The sequence below is a fragment of the Podarcis gaigeae genome (genome assembly GCF_964106915.1).
Source record: "Podarcis gaigeae genome assembly, chromosome: 3".
NCBI lineage: Eukaryota > Metazoa > Chordata > Lepidosauria > Squamata > Lacertidae > Podarcis > Podarcis gaigeae.
Window position 1 is genome coordinate 86,189,968 of NC_139680.1, and position 13,402 is coordinate 86,203,369.

General features: G+C 43.2%; 1 protein-coding gene across 8 annotated transcripts in view; it reads left to right on the top strand.

Moving 5' to 3' along the window:
- The first annotated feature begins 653 nt into the window (after window positions 1–653).
- DAAM2 (dishevelled associated activator of morphogenesis 2) overlaps window positions 654–13,402 on the top strand; it is a 217,198-nt gene continuing 204,449 nt past the window's right edge. For 3 of the 8 annotated variants that reach the window (XM_083732209.1, XM_083732212.1, XM_083732215.1), the window contains exon 1: window positions 1,004–1,182. The gene's annotated coding sequence lies outside the window, so the exon portion shown is untranslated. Of the gene's footprint in view, window positions 1,183–2,591; window positions 2,711–2,924; window positions 3,074–13,402 lie in introns of those variants that run through there. The other 5 variants (XR_014562494.1, XR_014562495.1, XM_083732214.1 and 2 more) reach the window with 4 other exon arrangements.

Below are 13,402 nucleotides of genomic sequence, written 5' to 3' on the forward strand. Positions count from 1 at the left end.
TCTCGCAAATGCCAGAGTTCTGCTTTGTATTCAAAGACAGGTTTGCAACCAGCCAGCCAAAAATAAGTATTTACATTTATAACTATATTTTAAGTGCACAGTTTAGTACTGTTTGCTTTTTATAGGTTTTTTCCCCCCGGTACCGAAAGCAGCAAAAAACCTGGAGACCTTCCTGTTATTAAGGAGAGACAATTTATTGAGTTACCGAAACTCAGGAAGCATCCAGTTCAAAACTATATAACTTGTGCAGTGATGGCTATTTGGAAATATAGATTAGCTTAAGTTACAAATTGGTGCTATCAGGGGGCTGATCCTAATCCAAGGAACAGAAAGCATGGAGGAAGCAGAAGTCTGGCTGTGCATGATGAGTTCAAGCCGAGGGGCCAATCCATTCATTCTTACTTAAGCCTTATCAGATGTTTGGAGCAGTTCTGGGGGTGTTCTAGCAGCACAGGGTGTGGGGTGTGCTAAAGAGGCCTTCTTTTGCCAAAACCAGCAGACCCAACAGGAACATTGGTTGCATGTGGTGGAGGCACTTTACATGCGCCCTCTGGAAGAAGTGGCTTTTGTTGCAGTCTGAAACACCCATGCTTACTGTGTTGCCCCAGCCTCACTCCCTGTACAAAGACAGCAATCCCATAGGGAAGGGGCGTGGCTCAGTGACAGAGCATCTGCTCTGCAGACAGAAGGTCCCAGGTTCAATCCCTGGTTCCTCCAATTGGTCTGGAAACGGCTCCTGGAGACTAGCTGCCAGTCAGTGTGGAAAATACTAAGCTAGATAGTCCAAGGCACTGACTGTACAAGGCAGCTTTCTGTATTGCTATATTGCATTTGGAAAAACCTTCTCACATGAAAGCACGAAAGACGAAGATTCCCAAGGAGCTGCAATCCAAGCTTTTACCTAGTGAAACTTTAGCCCTTTTAAGCCATAAATATCTTGTAGAGGCTTCCTGACGTCACAGGCTCTTGCAGAGGGAGGCTGGTCTGAAAGTGAAAACGGCAGCAGTTCCACTCGGAGGACAGCATAGGCAGTGAAAGGAAAGCAGGGCGAGCAGTGCTCAGTGTGTGGACTTACAGGACTGCAGGAAAAGGAGGAATGACACAGAGACAAGGGGGTTGCATCTTAAGAGTGGCTGGTGCAGCAGCTCTTCTGGTCCCTGGCTGGGAGGAAAAAGAGAGAGGGTAAGCTCTGTTTTCTTTTCTGAAGCAATCAAAGAGCAATCAGAGGATTTAGGTTTGGAACATAGGTTCTTAGTTTCTCTGAAATGCTACACACACACAAGCCGACACCAAGTGGGTGCATGTTTGGGAGATTTGTGTGTGTATAAAACTAAAGCACAGATGCATGGATTGTATGCTTATCTTGAGTCCTCATCCAGTCTTGGGTGCAAGAGGGGGAAAAGATTATGGCAGTGTTGCTTGTTCTTTCTCTACAGCATGTGAACCATTACAAAATCCCTAAAGATTTGATTTGGCAAGTGCAGCCACATTCCTGAGTGCACAACTAGTAGCCCAACTGGATCCAAATTCTACAGATTTCTGAGCTATGTGTGCTTTATTTTTAAATCCCTTCATCTGACACCTCCTCCAAGTGAAACTGTGGTGGCATAGCAGTGCTGTTAGAAAGTTTCTTTTTGTCCTATCATGTGTATTAGGCTCAAAAGGGAGAGGGCTGTGCTAAAGGGCTTGTTGGAGAAAAGGGTCCACAACCCTCACTGTCATTCTCAACCCTTGTCGTGTTGTTGGTTCTCTGGAAGGACTGAGAATTACACAAGAGGAAGACACTCAGAACTGCTTTTGGGTCTTAAGAGTTGGATGCTTAGCAGGACTTGCGGAAGGGAGGCAAGCCAGTAAGAATAGTCAGGATGTTTGTTTGCATTGTTGTTTGGTTTTTTGGTTTTTTTAAGTGTGCACATCACTTGCAATAATGTAGAAGGGGACTAAGGATTTTCAACTCAGAAGGGCAAGATCAGCTCAATGAAGTAACATTTTCTGCTTCTGAAAATAAAATAATGAAGTATTTAACATCAAGGGCAGCCTTCGTCAACCTGATCCCCCCCCAGCCCAGATGTTTTGAACTATGGCTCTCATCATCCTTGACTGCTGGCCATGTTGGCTGGGGCTGAAGAGTGTTGGGAGTCCCAACAACATCTGGAGGGCACCAGGTTGGTGGGAACTCATCTCGGGCTTCACAGATGAATTACTTCATTTCAACCTTGTTTCCATCTTGGTCACGAGCCAGAACAGGAATGCAATAATAACAGAACCTGTCTCCTTGCAGATGGCTACAATGGGCAAGAAGCAGGTCATCCAAAATTAGTTGTCTCGCAACAAGCAAAGCAGCAGAACACAGTTTAATTAAGAGGGATGCAATAGCAGCACATGATTAAAAGGACTTTCAGTGTCAGAAATAATAAAATGACATTAAAGATGGTTAAGAATGGAAGCAGGATCCTGCTGTTTGTCACGTCTCCCTCGCACAGCAGGGGCCACTTAGTTCCGTCATAACCCTTTAAATTGGATTAATCTTGTCATTCATGTCACAAATCAGATTAAAAGGGAAACAATAGTGGAGGCACCGTTGTTAATTCCTTGGGAAAGGAAAAAAACCAATTTGGCCATTAATTTTTCGCCGTAGCATGACTGAGAAACAACAAGAAGCCGTGCACATTTCACATGGGAGGCTATGAATAACTCTTCTGAAGAGCAGGTCTGAAGTAGCTCTGTTTTATTATCTCCTTTTTTTTGGTTTACAGGCAGGGCTTCTGATCTCCTGCTCCCTCTGCGCTCCCCTCCCTCCTTCCCTTTTTCTCTCTGCATCTGAAAGCAATGCTTTTCTCTTTTCTTTTTTTGGCATGCTTCATGATCTTGGATTGCCTTAGCTGGCTAGGTTTTTATTTATTTATTTGAAAAGCCTGTGTAAAATCTAAGGCAGTTTGGACACTACATCTGCTCCAGAAAAGCCAACACAACTTAATGAGTGGGCATAAAAGATAACTGAGCTGGAACAGGGATGAAGAGCAGGGGTGAGCTGCTGGTCATAGTGCTTCATGCACTAGCAACCCCGAAAGAGGTATTTTCAAGGCTGTGTTTCTGCTTTTATAATTCCACAAGGCTGCAGATATCGTGTGTGTGTATATAAGCTGTTGACAAGGGAGAAAAGAATTGGATGGAAGCAGAGTGATGTTATATTGAAATAACTGATTAAGAACTTAATCATGTAGACAAATGTAAGTTATTTATAGCTCTTGGAATCTCCTTCTGTATTGATGTGTGTAGTGTAATGTCCTCGCTGGCTGATGAAGCTGGCTAATGCTTTAATGGACAGATGTTCAACGGCTAATCTAAGACGACTTGCAATGCAAGCTTACATTGCTGAAGGAAAATAAGTTGCTGAAAAGGAGTGTGTGTGTGTGTGTGTGTGTGTGTGTGTGTGTACGCATGTGTGATTACCCTTGTGCACTTTGGTCCAAAAGTTTTGCCTGGCACTGCTATAATTGCATCTGGATTTGCAAAAGAGTAACACAGCAGTTATTATTCAGGGCTTCTTTCTCAGTGGGGTTTATTTCCAGTAAGTAGGCAGCAGCTTTTCCTAGAAGCACTGCTTCATAATAGACTAATTGAACAGGGCTGGCTAGTACCTCAAAGAGAAACATATTGTTAGGTACCAACCATATTTTCCATAATAAGAGGCTGAAATGCTAGATTATGTTTATTTAGTGCATTGTTTTTGCCCCACATTTTGGTGCCCTCAAGGTGTTTGGCATCATTACTGGAGCTCGGTAGGAGAATTTCAACTGAGCCATGATGAGGGAGGAAGCAGCCTGGCACCATATTGGTCTTAGATCCCATTCACACCATGCTTTTAAAGCAGTACCCCACCACTTTAAACAGTCATGGTTTCCCCCCAAGAATCCCAGGAACTGTTGTTTGTTAAGGATGCTGAGAGTTTTTAGGAAGAAGAAGAGTTTGGATTTGATATCCCACTTTATCCCTACCCTAAGGAGTCTCAAAGCGGCTAACAATCTCCTTTCCCTTCCTCCCCCACAACAAACACTCTGTGAGGTGAGTGGGGCTGAGAGACTTCAGAGAAGTGTGACTGGCCCAAGGTCACCCAGCAGCTGCATATGGAGGAGCGGGGAATCAAACCTAGTTCATCAGATTACGAGTCACCGGTCTTAACCACTACACCACACTGGCTCCATTCCCCGTTCAGAGCTACTATCCCCAGAGTTCCTTGGGAGATGAGATTGACTCTCTGGGAAGCTCCTTATGAATTTTTAAAATCAATAAAGCAATTCCATATGATGTGCAAAGGGAGCATGATGCGAGTGAGCATGCATTTGAAGACTGAATCCTGAAACCTCTGGCCTGAGCCTTGGGAATAAGCCAGGCTCCAGAGGTGGAGCTGGACTCAAATTAATGCATGAAGGATGTCAGGTGCAAGAATAATATTTTTTCAGTTGAATTTCAGCACTCTCATAACTTCACCAGATCTGTTGGCTACTGCTATTTGCCAAATTTCTAAAATGAGCCCATTGAAAGGAGAAAGGAGCTGACAGCAAATACAATGCACAGGGACATTGTTTGGGCTCTTGCTAAGTTCACTGACTTCACTTTGTTCATTATAAAATGAAAAATGGGGCACAGTTGGCAAAGTGGCTGTGCTGGCTGCAGTAGAAAGGTGTGCTGCTCTTGCTAGAAGCTTTCAGTACACAGTACATACACAGTCACTCCAACCCTGGTTTTGTAGGTTGGGGTGTGTGTTGCTTTTTAAAAGTGCTAGGCATTGTAGCTCTTTGCAGAGTAAACTACAGTTCCCAGGGTTCTTTGGAGGAAGCCATCTGCTTTAAATGTATGGGGTGTACGCGGGCACAGTGGGGAACTGCAAGCTGGCTGGTAACACACCTATGACAATGTGACAGCTGTAATCATGAGGCAAGTCCCATTGTTACTGTGCCCCCAGGTTTTAGTTGTTTATGTGTGGGGTGGTAGTGCTAACTGTGTTCATTGCATGGTAGAAGTTTCTTTTATCAGGAATCTTGCAATTTGGGGCTTTAAACCTACCCCTTTACCCCACCCAATTGTTAAAAGGGGGGTGGTAGGAATGAGAGGTGGAAGATCTATTTATGGACAAGTGCATGAGTAATTTGGATATGTTCCTGGTGAAAAAAGAGAGAGATGTTAGTCTGATATTTACCTGCCCAAAATGGGTATGTGCTTTGGTTATAATCTCATGATTCCCTCCTGGATTGAAACTCTGCCAAGAAGTAGCCAACCAGTGCTTATTTTCCTTCCGACATTGATCTTAAAGTGGAGAGAGAAAAGTTGGGTTATATTATTTGCTGACAGTGTGGCATTGGTTGGTTTGGAGGGACAGTCTGTCCTTAAAGATGTGGTGTCAATCTTGGAGTTTTAAAATAGCACACTTGTATCTCACTTGTGAGCCAGTGTTGGGCTAGAACATGGGAGGCCAGAGTTCAAATCCCCACTCAAGCAAGTTCACTGGGTGACCTTGGGTCATATACTGTATCTCACGGGGTTCTTGTAAAGATAAAGGTAAAGGTAAAGGCACTGTGTTCTAAACCACTGAGCCTCTTGGGCTTCCCAATCAGAAGGTCAGCAGTTTGAATCCCTGCGACGGGGTGAGCTCCCATTGCTCTCTCTCAGCTCCTGCCAACCTAGCAGTTTGAAAGCACACCAGAGCAAGTAGATAAATAGGTACTGCTGTGGCAGGAAGGTAAATGGCATTTCCATGCCCTCTGGTTTCCATCACGATGTTCCATTGCACCAGAAGTGATTTAGTCATGCTGGCCACATAACTCAGAAAGCTGTCTGTGGACAAACACCGGCTCCCTTGGCCTGAAAGCGAAATGAGTGCTGCACATCATAGTCTCCTTTGACTGGACTTAACTGTCCAGGGGTCCTTTTTTCATCTGTACAGTAAGGATAAAATAGGAAGGGGAAGAACCATGTCCACCACCTTGAGCAGCTTGAAGGAAAAGTAGAGTGTAAAGATAATAAGAAGTAAATAATAAAGCCAGTTAAATCACTGAATACATTTGTATCGCTTATGCTTACTGGTATCAGAACCACAGGACCTTTTGACTTAATCATCTCTAAATCATGAGTAGATATACCCCCTTGGAAGTAGGGGTCAAATATACCCCCCATCTCAGCTGATCAATACCAGGGGACAATAAATGCATTTGTAGTAGATTTCTCTTTACTCTACTTTTTATTGTTTAAGACAGTGAGATACCACTAGATTTGCACAGCCACACATAGACATCTTCCAGATGTGTCATGACTCTGTTGCTCTGCTGACCAGGATTGCTGGATAACTTCCAGGGAGTTCCAGAAGAATATAAAGTCATTTCAGGACAATTACGGATTGTTGAGAAATCGGAGGTTTCCATTTCCTGACACAAGGAACGAGAGGTTGAGTTGGAACTGTCGTTCCCAAACCTTACATAAATGCGAGTTCTCAAACCCTGGGTCAGAAGTATTAGGACATGACCCATCTGGACTAGAACAAAATGTCCCCAATCCCAGTAAATAAAAAAGCCATGAAGCCTCTCTATCAAATGAAATACTTTGCATGAACGCAAGAGCATAAGAGGAACCTGCTAGATCAGGACAGCAACCCATCTAGTTGAGCATCTTGCTCACACTGTGGCCAACCAGATGCAATAGGGAAACCCACTAACGGGACCTGCACTCAAGAGCTCACTCTCCTCTTGTGGTTTCCATCAACTGGTATTCAGCTTGAGAGGGGAGGTTACTCTTGGATTTGAAATGGGCACCAGAAGCCCAGGCGGCTTCAGTGGTTTGGAATGCCTTTCCCAGCTGCAGCTAGTTAGCCAGCTGTTTCTGCTCCTTTGACTGAGATAGCTTGGCCATTCTCATTCATACCCTGGTAACCTCAGGTGTGGAGTATTGCAATGCAATCTATGCAGGGTAAACCCTGAAGACTGTCCAGAAGCTGCACCCAGTGCAGACTGTGGCAGTCAGATTGCTGTACAGGGAAATAATATGACTCCTGCACAGGCTGCCTATATGCAACTGGGCCCAATTTTAAGGTTTCAACATTAGAATATCAAGCCTTAAACCGCTCAGGATGCAGATACTTGTTGGTGGTCCTGCCTATGATGAAGATACATTTGGGATAAAGCTCTTTTCCAGTTTGATGGGCAGTTTGATCACCCCCCCATTGGTGACCTTTTGACATTAATTCATTCATACTTGGGGGGGGGGGGCGTAATAAGGTGAACCATACTGGGCATCGGAATGATGTGGGGTTAGGATTTTGCTTGCTGTTTATATTGTGTTAATTTTAGATTTTGTTGTTGTTGACTAAAGTAGTATTTTATGAAAAGCTGTATTTGATTGATTTGTATTGTAATCTTCCCTGTGAACTGTTCTACAAAAGGCAGGGTAGAAACGAAAATAGATAAAGTATGTGAGGTTATCTTCTTTTCATCCTCACAACAACTTTGTTTGGTATGTTTGGGTGAGAGAGAATGACTGGCCTAATGTCATGCAGATACATTTATGGCTGTGCAGACCTTTGAAATTAGGTCCACAGTGAATACCCAATTAATTATGGCACACTACTTACCTCCATTGTGACACCGCTGACTGATGCTGGGTTACATCTGGTTTTCAGTTTCTTTAACTTTGGAATGAATGAAAATGAATTGCGTGCTTCAAATATTATTGTGCCATGTTCTTAAGAACATGGGAAAAGTCTTGCTGGGTCAGACCAAAGGCTTATTTAGTCCAGAATCTGTTTTCCACAGTGGCTAGCCAAATATCTCTGGGAAGCCCAAAAGGATATGAGGGCAATAGCCCTCGCCTGCTTTTGTTCTCCAGCTACTGGTACTCACAGACATAGTGCCTCTGAACCCAGAAATAAGGTACAGTCATCATAAGCAGTAGCCAGCGATAACTTTGTTTTCCATTTGTTTGTCTAATTTCCTTATAAAGGACTCTAAATTAGTAGCCATCACCAAGTCTTGTGGCAGCAAATTCCCAAAAAAATCTTGTGACAGGAAATTTCATAAATTTACTATGCATGTACTGTTAATTTCCTTGCAGTCCACCAGCTGAGTTGTCATTCTGTCATCTCCAGTTTTGAAAAATGGCACAAGAAACAGGGGCTCATAAAACCCTAACCACCTATAGGGTTCCTTTCCCAACATACATGGAACTTACTTTAGGTTTACGGAAGCAGAATTTCCTCTGTCCCAGAACTTATGGTTGGTTATTTAACAGTGCCCTGCAGCTTAGTTTTCCAAGTTGGGAAAACACATAATGGCTGCTGTATCAGTGTGGTATCATGACTGTACTGTAAGCTGGCACTGTATGGCATTATGAACTGCCCAAGATATCTTGACGATGCCTCAGTGTGAGTCAGCATACATCAATAACTGGCTTCCTTGCCAGATGTAGCATAGTGGTACTAGCAGACAATGAAGAATGAAGCAGAGAAAGGGTGAGACAGGGCAGTGATTCACTTACAAAACTTCTTAATAGATCATCCAGGTGCCCTCAGCCAGCCATTTAAGTGTTCATGCACTAATACCCAGCACAAAAGCTCTTACAATGCGAGTTCTACCAACAGGCAGCATAGAAGGCTGCACATGCCCATTGGCCAGGCCCTGGATGGAAGGCAAATTGCATTCTTAAAGTTACTCATATCTGCAGCCTTTGGGTATAAGGCAAATATCTAAGGTATGTTTGTGTGATACTTTTTGGTATTTACTATGATGTATTGTCATTAAGATGTGTATGTGTAAGATCAGTGTTGTGTGATCTCATAGCTGACTTCCTATAGCAAGCATAAGGTTGTTTCTCTATATTTTGTTTTATGCCGCGTTCTCCATGATAGCCATTTTGTAGTATACCCCACGACAGCCATATTGTGACTGGCAACCCTAGCCTTCTCCCCAAATTTGAAATGTGCCCTCTGGTCCAAAAAGGTAATGCCTGACATAGAGGAATGTGTCACCACCAGTGCTTTTTTTTCAGGGGGGTATTCAAGGGTACACAGTACTGGCACCTCTTTTAGTTGTTGTTAAAATGTGTGGCACTTACTGTAACAACTTCATGGTGAGTACTGGCACCTATTTTTCTAGAAAAAAAGCACTGGTCACTACAAATCGATAGGTCCCTGTAATTCTTCTGGATTGTCTTGTTCTGATAAATTTACTTCCATATCATGAAATGGAGTTATAACCATGTCAAATATTAAAAGTGCTGCATCCATGGTGATATAATGAGAGTGACTATTTATAAATACAGGCAAAAGATACATGACTATATGACTGTCTAATCCCATTGTGGCACTTATTAAGACTACTTTCCATCCAGTCATTCCCTACAGAATCATAACATGCCTAGTGCTACACCACCTCAGGAGCTGATAAACAATTGGCACACACACCCTCACATAGTGAAGTCTAGTGCTCATAAATCACAGCAAACTGTTGAAAACTAACTTTTTGCCCCATTTTGATAAATGCCATCTCTCCTCACTTGCATGCATACAAACAAAATATTCACTGTGCAAAACTGGCATGGGAAAATGGACCACAGTAGTGGAGGACTTTGGGCTCTCACATATCAGTGGCACCCTGTGTGACACTTAAATTTGCACCCTCTGCCTCCCATGCTCTGTTCTACATCATTATTGTGATGTCCTCTGTGGTGCCAGCACCCAGTGGGGCTAAACCAGTTGCACTACCCTAAAGCTGCCTCTCACCACAGAGTAGCTTTACCACAATGAAAAGTCACACAAGAATAAGGCCTTAATGCTGGAGGTCCCTACCGACCCCTTCAGCTTAATAGTTAGAGACAAGGCACTCAGTGAACTTCCAATTCTGTGTTGGAGAGTGGGGGTTTCATAAAAGCACTTAGAAGCCCAGTAGTCCCCCCCCCCTCCAAAAAAAACCCCTCTGAAGCTTTTTAGGGATAAAAAGAAGGACCTAAAGGGACTTTCCCCCAGATGACAGGCATGATCAAAGAGAGGGCATGACAGGGTTGCAAAGGAGGAGGGAAGTGGGTATAAACACCGAATCAATATCTGGGGGGGGGGGGGTCTGTCACATAGTAGCATCAAAGAAGGAATCTTTGCTTACTTCCTTACTTTCCAAATTTGGAAACCTTAAAGCAATAACCCTGCCTCTAGGCCAACATTTCTGTTCATAGACTTTGAAGCTGACATTTGTTTTTGTTCAAGTTCTTTTTCTTTTTTCTTCACTGTGTCCCAAGATGACTCAAAGGCAGAAGACATATTCCTTAGTCACTGAAGCCTTTCCAAGACCATTTGAATCAGGTGTTGGTCACATTTTGAGCCCCACTGTTTCCTATATTATTTAACGGCCTTTTGTGGATTTTCTTTTCTTTCAATAGTAAACTCTTTCCCCTCAGATATCATGCCTGTATCTCCTATTCTACCCCCCCCCTTTCCCTTTTGCTTGGAAAGAAGGAAAAAATGCTTTTAGTCGTGTGATGACTGCTTTTATAGCCCACAAGCTCCTGACAGGGTAAAATTTACACAAAACCTAATGAGGGAAGCTATTAGCCTCTTTGAGTCCCATCATTAGACTTGGGCTGAGGGCACATCCCCAACACATGTAATCAATTAAACAGATACACACACTTGCTGTTCCCTTCACAGGCAATCTGCAGAAACAGAAGTGGGGCAGCAACCAAAGGTCTATATGAAGTATAAACAAAGAGGCAAGACTTAAATATTTAAGATACAGAGCAGCAGGCGGAGGCCTGAGGTCCAAATTCATACCTCCTAAGAAAAACCGACGGTCATGCTCCAACGGTTGCCCTCAGGAGCAAGGTTCCCAGTAGGCATAAGCTTCTCACCAAAGGACTCGCCAGGCTTGCTGGTGCTATGCAGTACACACAAGCCAAGCTCAAGCACAGGGAATCAGTCTAGGGCTAAATACGATCCAGACGCAATATGAGGAAACAGTCCGAGGTCGGCATCATAGGGAGTTCAGCAAACTACAGCACAGCCAGGAAGAGAAACCGAACAAGAAGGCAGAAACTTGTGCTGTTGCCAGCAACCAGGAGGCTCATGAGGGAGATTTTATATAGGCCGGCCTCCTGGACCACACACTGACCATAGATCTTGGTTGTAAATGGGATTCAGGGATTGTTTACTTGCAAGCAGACTCTTTGCTCCCAAATGGACTTTGTCATGAGTAGCACAACAACCCCTGGATCTGTACACACAGGCTATGCAGCCACTCTGCAGGTCTCCTTCATTGGAGGTTTTGAAGTCCAAAGAGGTTTTTAAGGTGGGATAGACACCTGTCATGACTACTTTAGCTGAGATACCTGCATTGCAGGGGTTTGGACTAGATGACCCAACTCTATGAGTCTATGTGAGGTGGGGAATTCTGCCTGCTTGTTTGGTTGGAAGTTGCTTTGGGTTGCCCTGGGCACAGCTGAAAATGGTTGCTGACCCCGGGGTTAAGGACATAAGAATAGCCCAAGGATTCACTTAGTCTGGTGTTCTTTCTGCACAGTGGTCAGCCCGAGGCCTATGGGAAGCTCCGAAGCCATGAGTGCAATAACACAGCCCACTGAAACCAATGAGCTATACAAGGACACAAAGTCAATATGTTGTCCCTTTAAACTCCTAAATAAGTATAAAGCTTTTGGACATCCAGGAAAAGGCTTGGAAGGTGTTTCAGGTTTTTGTTTGTTTTGTCCACCCTGAACTACTTCTGTAGAAATGAAAGCAATAAGAAAATGTTATTACCTGACCCTCCCAAAGGCATTTGGTTCCAGTGCAGGCTGAATTTTGCACTATGCCTCTCATCTGTTTTTAGTTTATTCAAGCACCTTCCTCCATCTCAAAAAAGTTGTCCGTAACCGTTTGTGTCAACTTCTCTGTGGCCAAACACAGAGTGTGCAGGCCCTATCCTTTAAAATCCTTGGAATTTACATAACCCTCAATTGTAGCAATGTGAAATGTGGCTCTGGTTACAATAACAAGGGTTTAGGGAATGCGGAGAGAGATTTTTTAACTGCAAAAGCACAAAAGCAAAACAAAACAAAACCCCGCATACTGTTTTCATTTTCAATAGCCACGTGAGGACCGTCCTCTGGTCTTCAGCTATAAATAAACCACTGCTGTCATAAGAAGATGGAAAACAATTCACATTACTCTTTATCCCATTTTTCTTAAAGGTTACTTTCGCCCCCCGCTTTCCTTCATAAAGTAAAAGTGAGAGCTCATAAAGCAAATGGTGCCCATGCAGAAAAGAGTAAGGAAATAATTGTGACATTGGTTATTCCTTCTCCAGACAAATGCTGTTAAGTGCAGTGTTTGTGGTGTACAAACAATGCATTTCTAGATTTTGTGTTAGAACAAGGAAGGAAAGCAGCTTCTAAAGTTTGGCTAATAAAGCAAATGTTTACAGTACTTTGCTATAATTCTCTGCTCCTCCCCAGTTTACAGTTGATCCAGACTAGCATTAGAGCCATTTTCTCCAACCTAGTGCCTCCCAGAGGTTTTAGAGTGCAATTGCCTTTAGCCCCAGCCACCTTGGCCAATGATGATGGGAATTTGAGTCCTAAACACCTGGAGGGCACCAGGTTGAGGAAGGATGTACTGGAGCATCTAATCCAGGAGCAGGCAGATGTCAGGCTTGCAGTATCTACTTTCTGTTTAAGTAAAACCCCTGATCCGCTGGCCACAGACTGATGCAAAAGATATTCATTTAGATTTAAAGAATTCTAAGCCCATCAATACCAGTACTGAATGGAGTTTGTTGTCCTTCCACAGAAAAATCCACTCCTGGTTATCCCAAAACATTCTTCACTTCAGTGGTATAATTTAGGGAAGACAGAGCTCATTGTGCTGTTTCTGCTGTTGAACAATTGGGAGTCATAAATCCTTGCCCATCAATGGCAAAACACTCTGGCCTCTGTCGTAAGGGTTTATGCATCTCTTTTTTAAGGCCCATTACAAAGTTTCAATATGGCCTCCTTCCCTCAAAGATACCACAGTTGCATCCCATACATACAATCTCAAGAGTCACGAAAAAACGGTATCCATTTAAATTCTGAAATTACATTTTCTGCATGTCTCAAAAGAGATTGTGGCCAACATCCTTCTCCCTTTTGCTATTTTTGTTTAATATATCACCCAGCCTGAAGAACAACCCCATAAACCTAGCTAACTGTTTGGTAACTTTTCAGCTGGTTCTAATAAAGGTTTTATCCTGTCAGTATTTTGACAAGATAATAAAAAATGGGGCTATTTTAAAAACTCAAAATTATTGGTTCTTGTTTGTTATGTTTCATACAAGCAAATTGCTCTCATAATCTTTTTTTTAAATCCGTCCCCCATGACCATAAAGAAAACAAT